Source organism: Hibiscus syriacus, unplaced genomic scaffold, assembly GCF_006381635.1.
Source record: "Hibiscus syriacus cultivar Baekdansim isolate YM2019G1 unplaced genomic scaffold, ASM638163v2 tig00111331_pilon, whole genome shotgun sequence".
NCBI lineage: Eukaryota > Viridiplantae > Streptophyta > Magnoliopsida > Malvales > Malvaceae > Hibiscus > Hibiscus syriacus.
This window is the reverse complement of record NW_024063060.1, coordinates 946,735-960,387: the sequence shown is the minus strand read 5'-3', so window position 1 is coordinate 960,387 and position 13,653 is coordinate 946,735. Positions and strand designations below refer to the sequence as shown.

General features: G+C 35.0%; 1 pseudogene; it reads left to right on the top strand.

The window, feature by feature from the left end:
* Positions 1 to 7,571: 7,571 nt before the first annotated feature.
* LOC120158856 lies at positions 7,572 to 12,519 on the top strand (annotated as a pseudogene).
* Positions 12,520 to 13,653: the final 1,134 nt, after the last annotated feature.

The window sequence follows — 13,653 nt, the reverse complement described above, 5'->3', positions numbered from 1 at the left end:
AAAGTGTTTCCCCTCGGATAAAAATAAAACGCTATCCCCCGTAAACTTTCACACAACAATCCTCTCAACTAAAAACATCAAACAATAATCCTCTCAACCTGTAAATATCATCTGACAATCATCTTATCTTTAATTCAGAAGTTCGTTCGATCTTTCGTTGTAAGGTAATTTTTTATAATATTTTTTTATAATTATATATGATTATTTGGAAAAAAATATTGTACTAATTGTTTTCAATTAATTTTTGTGGTTGTAAAATTGAAAAGCGGGAGTATACGTCGAAATATTTTTACCGATAAGGTAATAATATAAAATTATATTATTTAAATTATTTACGTTTATGTGTAAAAAATTTATTGCGTTATATTTTAATTCATATATTATTTATTTAATTAGGTTTGTTTCAGTTTTTGTTTTTTGCAGATATAAGATTGTCTCACTTTCAAACTCTAAGAATGACGCGAATTTCAGCTATTGTTTATTATGATGGAGAAATTCGGGAAGATGAAACCGGCGTTATTTTCATATCAAATAATTATTTTTAAAATATCATTCAAGATAAACATAACTCTTGAGGAGCTGATAACGAAGATTTCAAGGAAGGTTCATGCTGGAAGTACTAGAAGAATGTTGTCGCTTTAGTACAGATTCCCAACATCATTGTTTACGTTAACTTATACAGCGTTCGAACTATCGAACAATGATGATGTTGAAATGATGGTTGATTCTCAAAATCATTATTCAGACGTCAATATGGAGATGTATGCAAAGTTTATTGAAGTGCGTGATGTTCGGGGTTTGTCATTAAGCTCCCACTATGGGCTGGCTGAACAAACTGATCAAGTAGACAGCCCAACTACAGTAATGTGTAATGATTTTAATGCCATAATGGGAAATCCGCATTATGGTGCCATCCTATCAACTTCAATAGGGAGATATTCATCAGCAACTCCTTACGATCTGTACTGAGATGGGTCCACGAACAATCCATCTGTCAACATCGCGTCCAGTTCAAGGGGAAGGCATTTATCTACCAATTTCTTTGACCTTAATATGGAGATGCCCTCGACGCAAAAATCTATGCAGTTCCCATTTGACACGATGGCTTCAAGCTCCAGGGGGAAGCATTTTATTGCGAGCTTTTTGGATCTCAATATCGATATGCCTTCTAGTTCAAAGGGAAGATATACAAGTAGTAGGTTCTTCGACCTAAATGTGGAGAGCATGGAGGAACCATTATCTCCACCAGAAGAACCGCTTCGTGAGCCAGGTGCGGATTGTGCTGAGACTGGACTATTTATTCGTCCATAATCATCGTAGTTCAACTCTGATTATGATGATAATGTAGATGAAGTTCCCACAAATGTGGCACAAACTGAACCTCCAGCACACATGTATGAAGCTGACTATGGTGCAATGTATGGGTCAAAATTTACGGATATGGCTAATCTCGATGACTATGGATTTTACTCATCAATAAATAATGGTGAGTTATCTTTAGGAATGGAGTTTTCAAACAAAGAAGAATCGATGATGGCTATAAAAAATTACAATATCCGTAATTATGTTCAGTCCAAAGTCGACCGCTCCACGATAAAAAAGTATGTATGCCACTATGTCCGACGTGAAAACGGATGCAATTGGATGGTTCGCGCATCGAAGAGGAATAGGAAAAATAATAGATGGGAACTAACGGTATATAGCGATCCTCAAACATGTTGTGCTTTAGGGATCAACCAAGATCATCCGAACTTGGACTCTAAAGTGATCTACCAAGCCATCATGCCCATGGTAAAAACAAGCTCCCATATATCTATTGTCGTGTTAATTTCAGCTATACAATCACATTATGGGTATTTCGTATCATACAAAGAAGCATGAAAGGCAAAGCAGAATGCCATTAAAAACTTCACTAGGAAAATTGTGGACTTTGAAACCTGTCATGCATACCATAATGATCGAGTTCTTCGCGATCGATGCCAATTCTATAGGGTTTTTTTGACTTACCCACAGTGAATTAATTCTGTGAAATACTGTAAGCATATGGTCTAGATCGACAGGACTTTCTTGTATGGAAAATACAAGCAAGTTTTACTATTGGTAGTTGTCCAAGATGGTAATCGCAACATTCTTCCAGTTGTTTTTGCCCTTGTTAAAGGAGAAGATACATATTCTTGGGCTTTTATCCTCTGAAACTTACGTTCACATGTTATCACGAGGGAAAAAATCTGTGTCATTTCAAATCGTGGAGCTGGGATCAAAGTAGCAATGGAGTTTTTAGGTCCAGTGTGGCAACCACCCTTTGTCCAACATAGGTATTGTATCCGACACATTGCTGCGAACTACCATGGAAGGTTCAAGAATAATGATGAACACCAATTTTTTATGCGCATGGGTAAGTGAAACTATTGTAGTTTTTTTCTTTCAATCATTTTCATTTTTGAAAGAAACAAAGTTAGTAAGTTCTACATTTTATGCTCAGGTTACTAGCTACTACATCAAACATTTGAATCCATGTTTCAAGAATTTACGGGCACAGAACGAGGAAGGATACGATTACATCAGCCTCATCAATAAATAAATGTGGACAAATGCATATGATGGTGGATATCGATATGGACACATGACAAACAACTTGGCTAAGGTAATCAATTCGACCTTAAAGGGGGCACGTCACTTACCTGTAGCAGCTTTGGTAAAAACTACATATTTTCGTTTGGGGCACTTTTTGCGAAGCTCGGGGGACAAGCTCAAACATGGATGCAAGGCGGTTATGTCTATCACCCTAGATTAGTTACATATGTATAAAAAAATTGATGCATCAAATTGAATGTCTGTAACAAGCTTCTCTAGAACGCATGAATTGTTTCGTGTCACAGAGTTGCCGCGACCTCTTCAAGAGATTGAAGCTAACTCGTTAAGAGTAAATCTACGGAACAGATGGTGCGACTACGGGTTTTTTCATGCTCTAAAGTATCCATGCTCTCATGTGATAGCATCTTTCTCACATACCCGTCAAGATTATAACCATTTTGTGGATCCCGTATACCTACTATTAGAAGTGTTTAAGGTATACGAATTTGATTTTCCCCATAGGTAATGAGAAAGACCCTAATGAGGTTCAGAATTGGGTTCCAATTATACCAGATCCTAATTTATTAAGGGACTGTGGTCGGCCAAAATCCACTCGAATTCATTGTGATATGGATATTCGAGAAAAAACTAGACAAGACAAAAGACGTGGGCATTGTAGAAACCCAGGACACACTAGAAAAACATGTCCACTTTTTTTGTCATCAAGTAACCATTGATGAGGAACTAATGTAGTTGTTGTTTATCAAATAATAGTTCTCATAGTTTAATTCACATTTACTTAAAGTTAATGTCATTTGATAACCACTAATTAATTTAAAAAACCAATACAAGAAAACGAGATTCGACGTTGGTGTTATATGTGATTATAATAAAAGAGATTATAAGTGACAAACTTAAGAAAGTTATCGAACATAATTATTAAATTTTGTCAAACTAATAGCAATTTGGTATTTGAATATAATTTTAAATACAACAAATTTTTAAAAGACAAATGTTTTTATACATAAATTTACTATGATTATTATTATTATTATAAAAACAATTAAAAACACTAAATGATCATCACCATTCGCTTGAATTAAGTAACAAACAAAATTAACAAAATAAATTAAGTATTAAATGGTAAATAATAAAAAACAATTAAAATAAAGAAAGTCCAATAAACAAGTAAATACAAATATAATAAAATATAAAAAACTATCGATGTCTGCGGTGCGAATGTGTTCCGCAGGGCGGTGGTTCTCTGTCTCGAGGAGGATTTCTTCGTATAACTGGTTCTGACTCCTCACTATCATCATCATCACCATCATCGTCGTCATCGTCAGGAGCAAATATGTTTTTTTGATGACGATGTAGCACGTCCATAGAATAAGGACCCTGGAGGTGTATGACTGACTATCCCACCGCTCATAGAAAAATAGGAAAACTCAGAAAACACAGACATCGATGAGTGAGAAAACTGTATAGGAGGTGTCTGTGCGGCAGCCATCGATGATGAGGTTGCACCCGCCAAATAACCAGTATATGAACCCCAAGTCAAATCTGTAAACATAGAACCATAATATCCTCCAGGAGGGGTCGTATAACTCTGTGACAGTGGCGACGACTGTATCTGGTAAGGGAAAGGCGGTGGAAGCATTAGATATGGCTGTGGGGTGTACATCGGTGTAGACGGTGGTTATTGTGAAGGTTCTGGTAGTACAGTTGACAACGAACAGATAGCACCTGCTCTCCGTCCACGAGTCAGGGGATGATGGGGTTGTGACGATGCACGTCTCTGTCAACACCGATGAATGCTCTGTCCTCGTGCATCCTCGGAAAGCAGAAACAGTTTCCCGTTACAGTTGAACCACTCATAATAACCATCTGCAACCGTCAAATGGTCAATATAAACGGATTCTATATGGGGAATGCGCCGATGTCAATCCTCCCATATCATTACCCACTCATAATGTTTCACCAGCCAATCTATATCCGTTTTACCGCGTCGATCTGTGTTATACAACTGGTCCATATTTTTAGGTGCTCCCGGAATTGGATGTACAAAATCAAATTACCAGAGCACGCGATCAGTGGGGTGCCACTCGACAATCGCATAACTGATTAGAGGGACCACCACCATCCAAACATCTAATGGGCCCCTTAACTTAGGTGGGATACACATCCTCATATCATCATTACAATAAGGAGCCCATTCAAACTAAAACAAATATATATAATTCTTATTGAAATAATAATCTAATTATATAACTATAATACAAAATAGATTTTCAAACATTAAAATACATACCTCTGTGCCAGCCTTCTGATCTATTAATAGCCTGATTATTTCTAATTCATCAGGTAGATCCCGATGATTTTTCCTGTCAATAGACCACCTATTCAAGGAAATAATTTTTATTATACACTAATAAAATGATTAATATACGAAATCAGTTTTGTAATTTCCTCAATAATAGCGAGAATACGAATGGGTTCTTAATAACAGGACATAAAAAGGGCAAGCGATACCATGCCCAAGACTGCAACAGAAGGAGACATCCGCCGATAGCATTTTTCCTATAGTCAATAGCTTGACACATCTCCCTGAAATCACATCTCCATCCACCGAAAGCCCTAAGTGCATGGAAACATCCTCAAGCGTAATCATGCACTCTCCGGACAGAATATGGAATGTATGAGTCTCCGGTCTCCACCCCTCCACTAATGCAGAAATCAGGTTTGGTTCTATCCTACAATGGCCTTCATATCTAGCTATGTGGTCGAATCCAGCCTCGACTAAATACGGTCAGACACTGGTTGGTATCGCTAACTTAAGGTTTCGGATAAAAGGATTTAATATACGGTCGTTGTCAAAAAAAATTTAATAAACTAATAATCAAAAATTAAATAAATTATTACTAATAATTTAAATTAAATTAAAATGTAAAAAATGTTACCGTATCAACAAAATGTCTAGATATATGATTTCCATCCAAACGAAGCAGACCTCCTTCCATTTTATAACTGGAAAAACAATTAATTAAATAATTTAAATAATTAACTAAAATACTAACAAAATATTAAATAGAATAAAATATACCTTAAAGAGCTACGAGAGAATTTAAGAGTATTTGAGAGGATTTGAGAGGATGAAAATGATTGAGAATTGAGGTATTTATAGGGTGGGATGGGGGGAGAAAACAGTTGGGTGGGGGCCTAATTTAAAGCAAAGGCGCGGCCCATGCACCGCGCCATTCTGATGTGTGTCAGAATGTCAGGAAGGCGCGACCCATACACCATGCCTTACCCTACGTGGCTTAAGGCGTGGCCTATGCACCTCGCCTTACTCAGCGTGGCACTACGTCAGCATAAGGCGTGGTGCATGGGTCGCGCCTTACCCCACGTGACGCCACATCAGTGTAAGGCGCGGTGCATGGGCCGCACCTTTCTGCAAAGGGTGTTAGACCGAGAAATAAACCTGTATGGGTGTCTGATAGGGAAATAAAAATTCTTAGGGTGATTTTTTGGGAAATTCTCCAAATACTAACACTTATAATCACTCTAAATTAATAAACAAATTAATAAATATACTATAACTTGGGATACAAAATAATTTCAACTTTTTGATAACACAAATAATGATTAAAGCTATCTTTGTATTACATATAATAATTAGTATTGCTATTTAAACTTGTAATAACACTAAAACTATCCAGTTCGTGTGGCTTTTTGAACGCAATTTTGATTAAAAAGTCTGTTTTAACTGTAAATTTTTTTAGTATCGTTTTTGTCAAAACAAGAATTTAAAATATTATTTTGTAATGATTTCATATTCACATGTTAAATTTTTTTTATAATATATTTTTTCTTAATGAAATATTTCATTTATAAAAATATTATTAATGAGTTATCTTTAAATATTTTATATTTGTATTATAATTTAAGTTGATTTATATATTTTACATATCATAGTATTAATAAGTGTAAATATAATTTAAATTCTATATTTTTAATGTACAACACAATACCCCTGTAATGAACATTTTAAGCTGCATTTTTAAACATCACTTTTAAAAGTTATTTTTTACTGCACTTTTTGATGTCATTTTTCAAAAACTCTGCTAAACTTACCCTAATTATATGTTATCTAAAAGTTTCAAATCGATTCCTCTACTTGCTATAGTCTATAAAGAATATGAATCTTTCGGGGTTTAGGTCTTCAATTAAGTTATCATTTATAGATAAAATCTGTAAATAATATTTTTGACATATTCAAAATGATTTATTAGAATAAAATTCAAGATTTAATTATAAGATCTATTTAGTTTATTAACTTACAAATAATTATCATGACTAAAGGTTACTATAAATACTTCAATACAATCAAAATGTAATCGAAAAGGGACTAATACCTTTTACAATCTATCATTTTTATTCTTTTTCCCCCTCATGATTGATTCTATGCAATACAAACACATAGTCTCATAATTGTTTTTCCATCAATCACGATTCTTTATTCAAATCAAAGTAGATAAATTATTCATGGTCTGACAAAAAAATCCATCAATAAATATAATAATGAAAATGTAAGTTAATTCTAATTAACATTAAATCATAAAATTAATCATGTATAATCCCATTTCTTTGACTTTAAAAGAATACTGTAAATACTAATACTTTTCTTAATTTTAGTGTAATGTGTATTATTATCCATTTATAAAGTTGGTACTTTTATATTTATATAATATATATTAGAGTCGAATTCAATTTTACAATAGATACACACATATTCCATTAGTTTGAGGGTTTTTGTAATCACTTTTTTTATTAAGTTAAAAGTTTTACGATTAAAATAAAATAAAAGTAAAGCGTTCGCCCACTATCTTCCTCCGTCCATTAGGCATATAAAAATATCAAATTCGAATTCACGTGGGCACGCACTGCGTTGCTTCATTCTATTTTTCTTTCTTCACCAAATTACTCTCCTCTTCTTTCCCTCCCATGACCCTTTCTCCAAGATCTTCATTTCTCAAGAGTAATTTCGTCCCAACCCATTCTCCCACCTTTGACCATCAGGATAAGCATTAAACAACCCAATCCTCGGCCTTGCTTGCTTTGCTTTGCTTTCGCGTGAAACCCAAGTTGCCTTTTTTTATTGATTTTGATTCTGATTTCCTTTTCATTTCTGGGTTTCTTAACAATTCCGTTAATTTTTTTTATTTCTATTTTTGTTTTTTGGTTATGGGTATGTTGGTAGAGAGGAGAGTGATGACATGGAGAAGGGTGAGGAAGTCTCTGCAGGCTCTGGTTGCCCATGCCTTGCTCTTCTCCTTCACCCTCTTGCTCGCTCTCAAGCTTCATCATGTCATCTCTTACTCTTGGTGGTTCGTCTCTCTCTCGTTTCGTTCATTTTGCTTATGGGTTTTATTTGCAATTGATTCTCTTGTTTAGCCACCGTTTGCTTTTATGCTTATTATTTGTTTTGCTTATTGTATCCACTATATTCACTATTCCACTTGAATTAAACAACATTTAAAACTTTCTTGTACTGTTCCATTTGCAATAAATTTTCTTTATATTGTGCTTTGAATTTTTTTTTCTTGTGCTTTGAATTTTTTTGATGTAATTTCTTTTTTTACTATCATTTTACTTCGTCAGTCAGTCAATTTGCTCTCAGCAAATTAATCATTGGTACATGCTTACAATGGGAAATACACTTGTTTGTAAAATGGAGTGGAGACGTGATTGTTTATGTGCTTAATCTGTAGAGTTCTAAATTTATGTGCCAAAGGGCATGTTCTATACCGTGAAACATTGACTGGTTTAGCTACTTTGTTGGGATGTCCATAAATTCAAGCATATAACAAGTGTCATAAAACCGCATGATTAAGGGTTTAGCAATGCGTTTATCTCTTTATTTTCCTTTGTGATATGTCCGGTACTTGATCTGTTGACTTGGATACTTGTCGATGCGGTCATGTAAAAAATTAAATGCTTTAAATGCAATTAGCAGTCCGTCATGCATAGATGCCCTTATGAAACTGCAAGTTATACACTTACACTTTATAGGTGAATGGTTTGGAAGAGAACTTGTAAGCATTTGTTGCTAAGCTTGGAGACGAGAACATGTTAATCATCTTATGGTAGTAAGAAATCATACCGCTCTTTCTCTGCTTTTTATTTGCTTGCTTTTTATTTCATTGTGCAGGGTTGTGTTTTCCCCTTTATGGCTTTCTCATGCAGCTGTAGCACGTGGTAGGTTTTCTTTGCCTGCTCCATCGATGCCTCACGATCGCCATGTATGACAGATAATCTCTAAGTTTGGATGTCATCATTAACTGTGAGAAAATTGTTTGTGTCAGTGTTTCATAATAATACAGATCAATAACCTGTGTTTCTCATGCACAGTGGGCTCCATTTCATGCTGTCATGTCAACGCCTTTTCTTGTTGCTTTTGAGCTACTATTGTGTATACATCTTGACAGCAGCTATGGTACGCAGGCAACATCCTCTGAACATGATAATCTGAGATATTCTTGTTTTTTATTTATAAATCTTATCCTCTAATTTAATTTATTATTATTTTGCTTTAGTACTCTATCTTACTTATACTCTCCGATATGCTGAAGGGGAATTTTTATTATTGAATCACTAATAACTTTATATGTTTAAGTTAGCATGTTAATAATTACTCCATATTCCCATTTGTTATCTTATTAATTTAAATTGTTTAAAAAAATGGATGTGTTGCAGTTGTTAGTTTGAAGGGGAATTTTTATTATTGAATCACTAATAACTTTATATGCTTAAGTTAGCATGTTAATAATTACTCCATATTCCCATTTGTTATCTTATTAATTTAAATTGTTTAAAAAAATGGATGTGTTGCAGTTGTTAGTTTGAAGATTGTCTTTCTTCCCCTGCTTGCATTTGAAATAGCTATTCTGATTGATAACATCAGGTATTTTCTCTCCCCCCCCCCCTTTCTGCTCATTGTCATATTTTGTTGCTTGAGTACTTGATGTGTACTATAAAATCTTGTTTTAGCTAAATTGATTTGCTAATGTTGGCTCCTGCCAACAAGAATCCGAATGAAACCATACAAAATTTATTAACAGTAAGGGCATAAAATATCCACCACCTGCTATGTGGGTTTATATATATATATATAGTATCATGTGAACTTTAGCCTCATGCCAACTTCATATGTTGCTTACTTCAACAAATTCATAAACCTTTATTTCCCATTCTCACCTAGCTTGACCTCTAATTATGTTGGGGGGAAAATGTTGCATTGCATTGTTTTAACTTTCAAGTCTTTCTATGCGCACTTGGTGTATAGGCTGCCTAGGGGCATCGGAGTATTGCTAGTAGTATTGTTATTGGAGCGCTTGCGCTCATTATTGATTGTTGGTGTCTGGCTGGATACTAGTACCTGCTAGTCATTCCAGATAAACCAGTCTCTTTAGTTTTTATTACTTTCTATTGATTCCTAACCAATGTCTTTAGCATTTGAGCCGTGGAGAAGAAAATCCACACTCTCCATAAACCCAATTTTCAATATAGCAAGAACTAATGATGCTATGGTATTTTCACAAAGTACCAAGTCAATTGTAGGTGGCTTTGGGATTGTAGTGTTAAATTAAATGTTACTGTTATGCAGTTTAATCTTATCAACTGTTTCTAGGCGCAATGACTTTTTTTCTTTAATTTTTGACAGGATGTGCCGAGCTTTGATGCCCGGAGATGAGGAAAGCATGAGCGATGAAGTGATATGGGAAACCCTTCCTGTAAGTTTGTAAGCAGTAGTGACTAAAGAATTTATTTCAGGGATAGTACATAACTCATTAAAAAATTCGGGCATGCCTGATTTAATTAACCTATGGTTACACAGTCATAACTTTTATAACTGAAAAGATATCCAGTTATATAATTTGGCTGCTTTTATTCAAGCATTATGCTTCCATTCATGGTTCACTTTTCACAAGGGACAACTTAATTTTGAAGAAGAAAAAAATCCCCTGTTCTGTCGAGTCATGGTTATTAAGAAGGGGGAAAAGCTAAAAAAGTAAAAGAAATAGAATTAACGATATTGATATTTGAACCTGCTTATATTATAACAGCATTTCATGGCTACATCATGCTTGTATAGTTGTACTTCACGGAGCACCATCATGGATATTATATGATATGTGTATGGCGACACTGCATATGAATGCTAATGCATATTCTTCCAACATAGAGATTAAGCTTAATTTTATCTGTTATTTTAGGCTCAATTCATTTTAAAAGAGAATTGCAAACTCACCCTAGTCTCTTTTCTATGGTTCTGCCATTATCTTCTTCTTCTGGTTCATGGTTCCAGGGAAAGCAAATCTGTTAACTAGTAACTATGATCATTGTGTCTGGGCGTATCATTACCATGTACAAACATTTTTTTGGTGTCCTGGTGTGTCTCATATGTATTATGACATGTCAGCAGTTTGTTTCTGTCGCACACCGATACGACATTGATATGAATCCATGCATTATATCTTATACTTTTACCAGATCATATGATCATGTGATGATAGTAATGATACATATGGTCTTTGAGATGATCTTTTTGTCTACATCTAGTGCTAAAGTATTGTGCCTTGATAATTAGATAGAGAACTGATATTAAATTTCTGGTATTTGGTTTGTAGCATTTTTGGGTTGCAATATCTATGGTCTTCTTATTGCTGCCACAACTTTCACTCTTTTGAAGTTATTTGGTAAGTTGTTTGTTTCTTAGTTTTAAGGGTAGTATTTCTTTTGATCTAGTTTCTTTTTTCTTGCTTTTTTCTTTTTGGTACTATTTCATGGAACATTTACTTTTCTTTGTTACAGATTTGTATTTAAAAATGATTGATATGTCAGTGAAAATTTCCTTTTTTCCTACTATGTATTCTTGTTTGAGACCATTCAGCATATGCGCTGCTAATACATTTATACATCTTCAACGATGTGCAGGTGATGTTGCAGCTCTAGGCTGGTGGGATTTATTCATAAATTTTGGGTACAATACAATCATTTTTCATTGATTATATTTTGTTTTCTTCCTTGTCATTCTTCTAGTGTAGTAATATTTCAAGTTGTGTTGCGGTATTGCAGAGTGCTTTGCCTTGTATGTACAACCCCGCAATTCATCGAAATTCTCACCTTGGGGAATCCAGCTCGTCTTCAATGACTATAAGATATCTTGACTGGAGCAGAGGCTTGGTAATATCTTCTGATGAAGACAGCCGCCAGAACAGCAGAATATGCAACCTTCAGGATATTGGAGGACATGTTATGAAAATTTCATTTATTTGTTTTCAGATCATGCTTTTCATGCACTTAGAGGTATGGTGGTTGTGAATGGCATCCGTTTGATATATTCTTGAATGTTCAAGTTGTATCTCTATTACATATTAAACTGTGATGCCAGGGAACACCACCTAGTGCAAGAAATATATCAACTCCTGTCCTTTTCTCACCCCTTCTGCTGCTACAAGGAGTCGGTGTTGCTCTTTCTGCATATAGATTGATTGAGAAAATTGTTATTTTACTACATAGTGGAGTTGGTTCTGGAAGATACATTGATATATCATCAAAAGTTTGTGAATTTTTTGGGTTCTTGCACCATGGTTCAAGGTAGCGTTTGTTAAGTAAATCTCAATCAATAGTTGCTTAAATTCTTCTGTGTCAGTACCAAGTGAAGATAAAAATGAAAGCATTGTGCACACTACAAAGTTGATGTTTCCTTTCTTACAGGTTACTAGGTTGGTGGTTGATTGACGAAGGAAGTAGAGAGGAACAGGCTAGGCTTTACTGTTCAGGGACATCTGGGTCGGTTTTCTATATTGCACTCTAGTTCCTTTATGCATGCATTCATCTAGTACAATATATATGCATCCATTATGGCTTCTTTCTGTAAGGTTTACTGAACAAGCTTTTATGAGGTCGAATGCTTAGACTTACCGTCACCAATATATCTAAAAAAAAGTTTTGTTCTCTGTCACCGTATGATAGCTACAGCCTAAAATTGTTGTAAAGTTTTCATTAGCAACCAGCAGTTTCCATTTATGGTTGCAAAAGCAATGCAGATGACTTCATCACCTATATTCAGTAGTAACTAGTTAGTCAAATATCCCGAGTAGTAAAGTGCGTATGTTTTCTTAACAATGGAGATACCATTGGAGTTTGTTTATAGTTTATAATTTATGAAAAGAATTTATTAAAATGCATTAGTAGAAGAGAATTGATTCATGATATGCATTCATGTTAATATACTAAATTTAACAACAAATTTGCCATTTATTCACTTATTACATGTTGTGGGATCTTGAATAGCACAAAGATAATATCAGCCATTTCCCCCTTGTACCGTTGCTGATCTTTCCTTTCATCCTCAAAACATTCAGGTATAAAACTTTCTCACCCGATATCTTGAAGAAAAGACTGAAGATACTATTTTTTTATCCATTTTATTATTATTATTATTAATATTATTATTATCATTATTAACATTATTATCATTATTATTTTTATTATTATTATTATTATTATTATTATTTTTATTATTAAATATATTAAATACAAACCAATTACAATTAAACCGGCTCAGTTACAAACCAACTGAAACCGGTCCAAATCCAACCGGAAACCCTAAATATTTAGGTTTCCAGTTAGGGTTTCCTAACCCTAATCATCCTCAGCCGCCTCATCACAACCGTTGGATCTAGCACGATCCAACGGTCCACATGGCTCCAGAGAGGAACCCTAGGGTTTGATACCCTAGGGCCACGCGGCGCCGCCCCAACTTCCACGCGGCTGCCGACATTCTTCGCCGCCTCCGCCGCTGCCACGTCCCGAATGAAGGTTCCAGAAGACAGAATAACAGCCGTCCATGCCATGGCTACTCGGTGAGTCACCACTGGTAGTCCGTGACTCACCGAGGCCCCCTCTTCGGACCGGTCCGAGACGAACACCGGTGGTGGCTATAAAAGCCACCACCCCACCTGAAAAAAAAAAAAAGAGACGGAGACAGAGACAGAATCGGAGAGAAAGAAA